Source organism: Mus caroli, chromosome 6 (genome assembly GCF_900094665.2).
Source record: "Mus caroli chromosome 6, CAROLI_EIJ_v1.1, whole genome shotgun sequence".
NCBI classification, from domain to species: domain Eukaryota; kingdom Metazoa; phylum Chordata; class Mammalia; order Rodentia; family Muridae; genus Mus; species Mus caroli.
This window is the reverse complement of record NC_034575.1, coordinates 117,767,570-117,772,566: the sequence shown is the minus strand read 5'-3', so window position 1 is coordinate 117,772,566 and position 4,997 is coordinate 117,767,570. Positions and strand designations below refer to the sequence as shown.

The 4,997-nt window shown below is 52.0% G+C and overlaps 1 protein-coding gene across 1 annotated transcript in view; it reads right to left on the bottom strand.

Annotated features, from left to right (window-relative positions):
- Positions 1 to 3,155, bottom strand: part of Foxj2 (forkhead box J2) — a 26,845-nt gene extending 23,690 nt beyond the window's left edge. Inside the window, exon 1 of the mRNA XM_021164171.2 lies at positions 2,096 to 3,155. The gene's annotated coding sequence lies outside the window, so the exon portion shown is untranslated. The remainder of the gene's footprint in view (positions 1 to 2,095) is intronic.
- Positions 3,156 to 4,997: the final 1,842 nt, after the last annotated feature.

Genomic DNA, 4,997 nt, shown 5'->3' with positions numbered 1-4,997 from the left:
ACATGCAGTGATCATATTGCCGAGTCTGAAGCAAGCCTGCAGTGGCTGTCAGGACATCAGAATTTCAAACATTTCCCTTGAGTTCATCAGCCCAGTACTGACTGAGATCGGGAAGCCTCAGAGGACGTAGAAAAGGGGAAAATATCATCACCTGTCTTTTGGGGGATTTCAGTGCAGTCATAAGNTACAGTCTGGAAAACAATACACTCCAAAGCACAGTTAATGCAAGCAGCCCCTCACTGATTACTGAGAGGCCAGAGAGTTACAGAACTTGTCCCAGCAGAGCCAGCTGAATGAGTGGTCTGCCTGGAGCAGCGACACCACAGCCCACACTGTGCCACTCAGAAGCTGCACCCCTGCATCTGATAAAGTGCTTTGTAAGGAACAGACCACTGCCGCGGCTGGCACACCTCTTTCAAAAGTGGGAGAGGCTGTTCTAGACATGGAAGTAAAGGACAGGACTGTCATCTTTTAAGACTGGAGGCACCCACGATGAAACTTTCCTACCAGTCCTGGAAGAAAACAGGTTCAACCTGGGAAAGGCCTGCCAAGGAGCTTGGGGTGACTCCAAGAGNGGGTCACGGGAATTCCCCCTGGTGGGTGAGGGGGAAGGCTAGGCTTTCTCCCAACTGGTTGTCTGCACCCTCATCTCTTCTTGGTTTTGGCAGAGAGTCTCCTGCTTCTCCAGGCCTGCCAGAAATGATTCTAAGGGATCAAAGCACAGTCTAAAAAGTCCACCAGGATAATCTTCTCCATGTACGTACTCAAAACACAGACAGCAAGCCACAGTCATTCCCACTGAGGANCATGTACATCATTCTACAGCCCAGCCATTGAACCTGTGGACCACAGTCCTGNTTCTGCGCATCACCACGACAGGTATCTTCCAAGGATCGAGTGGACAGGCAAAGACTTGGATAACACAGGCAATCCACCCGTGGCCCATATAGGGAGGCAGAGACTGAAAACCCAAGGGGAGGAAGCTCCACACAGAAGAAGAGGCATGGTCCAACCACCAGACAGGAAGTGCAGGTCCCGAGCTAGTGACCTCAGATGAAAAATCAGAGCTCTGCTACAAATGCCACTCTGGCTCAACCAGGAAGATTTCTTAGCACGTCTTCTCCTGCTCTTTCTAAATATTTTTTATTTTGAGGATTCCCTGTAGTAGGAAGAAAATTTTCAACACAAGGTTCCTGGGACCCAGAACTAAACAAAAGAGCAAGAAGGGAGATGATGAGACCAGTAGGTGTTTTTCTGGAGGAAACTCTAAAATAAACTCCTCAGAGGTCCCTGGTGGACAGCTNGTGCAGATAGAGGGACAGGTGAAGGAAGCTAGGAAGCACCTTCCTCTCTTCCTCCATTCGGCTGATTTTTTTCCTGAGCACCGGCCAGCGAATGGCAGGACACATAAGGGGACTAAGGCAGATTTGGTATCTAGGAAGACTCCAGCCCACCAAGGTGCACTGCCCTGACAGTTCCTTCTCATCCCAGGACATNTGCATTCGAATTTCCCTTTGGATTTTACACAGAGAGGCAGATATCCAGCCTGAAGTAGGGTTGTCAAAAGGGGGCCTCCCTCCTGGTATCCAAGACAGAGTGGGCGGGGACCTGTCGCCAGTCAGGCAAGCAGTCATTGTAATAGACTAGAAAGAAGACGTCTGTTGAATATTAAACTGACTTAGGCATGCCCTGGACGATACAATACAATCCATAAAATGCCCCCACGACTGCACGTCATTTACTGCAGGTCCAGTCACCAGAGGACAAGACCCAAAGATGGACAGTGCTGTAGGATTCTGATTGTGCTGTGTCCTGAATTACTAACACCATGGAGTCCTGAAAACGCACCTGTTGTCTGTTCTCAGTCCAGAGCATCAGCTTCTCNAGGGACTGCAAATGACCCAACCCTTTGGACTCCCAAATCTTAAAAGGCCATTTCTCGGAGTCTCTGAAGCAACATGTGGGTTCCAGTGCAGAAGTTCCATCGAAAGACATTTCCCAGGGGTCTTCTTCCCTTCGAATGAACCCTAAGCTCCACCATTTCCTCTCCCCACACCCCCTGGTGTCTAAAGACTACAGAACAGAAAGCACTAACCTGTCTCCAAGGTTCCCCCCGCTGCTGGAGGAAACCACCTGGTACAGAAGTTTGAGGTTGCAGGGATTCCCCTCTTCAGAGGCAGGTGACAGGTGGCATCCTCAGTGACTCTTCCAGTGCCTGGCGGAGCCTCCCAGGCTGGAGCAGGGAACTGAGTCCCCGGAGGAANAGGAGCCGAAGGAGGAGGAGGGGGAGAGGGAGGACCTACCTGGGGAAGATGGCACACCCCCCACACCCTGCCTGCTACCCTAGGGAGGAGGGGAGGAGCCTCTCCCAGCCAGGAGTTGTCTCCTCCCCTTTGGGGGAATCCCCCTCCCCCCCAAACTGGATCTTTCAGGGGCTGAGGGCTCTTTCTGTCAGTTGGAGATCTGAGCGGAGGGGCTCTGCCCCGGTCCACCGTCTAGGTGCACGGAAGTTGAGGGGCGAGGTCTTCTACTCTCCAGCAAACTGGAACCAATTCCTGGCGGTTCCCTGGAGGGTCCTGGCTTGTGCGTATCAGGACGCCTCTCCGCGGTNAGTCTCGGGTGGGATGCAGGGGTGCCTACTCCACAGGCATGGCTCCCTTTCTCTCTGCCTCAAAAGTCCCAAACTGTCTGGAGTGCGCTGAGGCGTGAGGGAGGTCTCACTCCGGGTCCTTCAGGTCTCACTACCCTTCCCGACTTCTGGAGGTCTCCGCTGAAGCCACCGTGGGAGGGACAGCCGCGTGCCCTGCGGCGATCTCTTCTGGCTGTCCGGGGAGTAGGGAGGGTCCTCCCTCCCAGGAGAGAGGGAGCAGGTCTCGGCACAGGGTGTCCCAAGGGTGGGGTCCTCGCACTCCCGCTCCCGCCCGGCCGGCCGGCCGGCCTGGGCAGCAGGGTCCCGGAGGCCGCGGTCCCGGCTCCCGTCACCCGCTGCCGGGCGGCAGCGCCTCCCGGGTCACGTCCCCCGTCCGCCGCGCTTCCCGGCGCGTGGGGATCCCCGCGCTGCCACCTCTGAGGCTCCAGCCGGTCGGGGCTCCCAGGAGCCGGCAGGCGGACGGAGCGCGTCGGGGCTCGGCTCGGGCTCGGCTCAGCTCCGCTGCAGGCCCCGGCTCCTCCCCGGCCTCGGCGCCGCGCTCCGCGCCCCTCCCCCTCCCGCCGCCGCGGCCGCCGCCTCCCGGCGCGGGTTAAGGAGGAGCGCGGAGCCCCGCAGCCCACGGGTCGCTAGCGATGCCAGCGTCCACGCTAAGGGCCACACACACCTCTTATTGTGCTGTGGTCTACGCCTAAGACAAGTATTCCCAGTTTTCTCAGAAACGCATTTGATGGCTCCTCTCTTTCTCTTCCAGACAGCTTATAAAGGGTTATAGGGCCGGGCGTGAAGTTAAAGTTTACTCTTATCCTGGAGGTCAGTGAAAGATTGGATCGAGGATGTATAAAAAGATAAATGAGTCTGTTATAGAGAAATGAGCATCGGGAAATGGGGTCTTGCGTTAGTTTCGGCTCTGCAAACTTGTGCAAGGCCCTAGTTTCTAGAAGCATAGCCGGTGAAGAAGGGACTATGACACTCTGGCCTGCCTACTAATATGGATGTCGCAGTCACCAAAGGAAATGATTTACGAGATGCTTTTTAAAACGGTCCACTATACAAAGGGTTCAAAGCATGATTATTCATTTNNTTTGNCATGCCTATAAAATGTCATTCTTTTTACCTTTGTGCTATAGTCAAGTAACATTTCTATAGACTGTGTTATCCTGAGTGCCACAGGGAGATAGAATGGGCTCTCAGCACATCCCTCTACTTCTTACAGAATAATCTCCATCCTGGGACAGGAAATAGAACTAGGGTAGCCCATCTCTTACCTCTCCAGTCATGCTATTCCAGTACAAACTCTTAGGTATATCACCCTCTGGCTTACTTTTCTCCAATTGTGTTCTATTATAAAATGATAAGGCAAAAGAAATTGTTCACTTGATATTTGAATTGCTCAAAAAGATGACAGTTTGATGACTCCCTGTAGAAAGTGATGTCATTTGTCTTCTGGCTAAATATACACTACTGCCATTTCCTTACATACTTGTACATATAACCACATTACCCATACAACGTCTGCATTAAGGCTTCACACTCTTCGTGTGTTATCACACTTGATTCTTCTGGTAATTCCATGCAGCAGTATCAGGCCTTTAGAGTGTAACTACAGCTTGAAGATATTGTTTGTGTCTGAGTTCGTGTAATTCACACCATTATGTAATTTGTAGTGTTACTTTGTGTCTGGTGTTGAACCCAAATGGCCTTAGAGCCAGGGTCTAAACCTCTAGTACATCGTTGGCTTGAACTGGGAAAACATGTCATTCTCACATTGCCAGTCAGTGAGCCCCCCAACAAAGCCTCTTNCCTCCCCACACTTCCAGTATCCATGTGAAAAGATTCATTTCCTCCAGCCTAGTGGCACCCACTTGTGAGTATCTTGAGTTCAAGAGCAGCTAGAGGAGGATCATGATTTCAAGGGCAGCTAAACTATATTATGAGACCCTGTCTGTAAAAAGGATAAGATGGGGCTAGGCTTACAGCTCAACTGGTAGAGGGCTTGCCTGGCAAGCATGAGGCCCTGGCCTCTATCCCTAGCACCACAAAAGCACAACCCTATACAATGGCAAGTATTTATGGTCCCAACACTGGGGAGGAGAAACCAGNAAGATCAGTAGTTCAAGGCCAGCCTACACTATGTAATNAGTTAGGGAAGGGGAGGCATTGTTATAAAATAGGTCTTATAGCCCAGGCTAGCCTCAAACTCTCTATGTAGCAAAGGATGGCTTTAAACTTCTGATCCTGGAGTGAAGCATTGGCTTGAAGTTCAGAGCACCTGTTCTTCCAGAAGACCCAGGTTCGATTTCCAACTCCAAAATGCAAGCTCACAACCATCTGAACAGTCTCAGGGGAA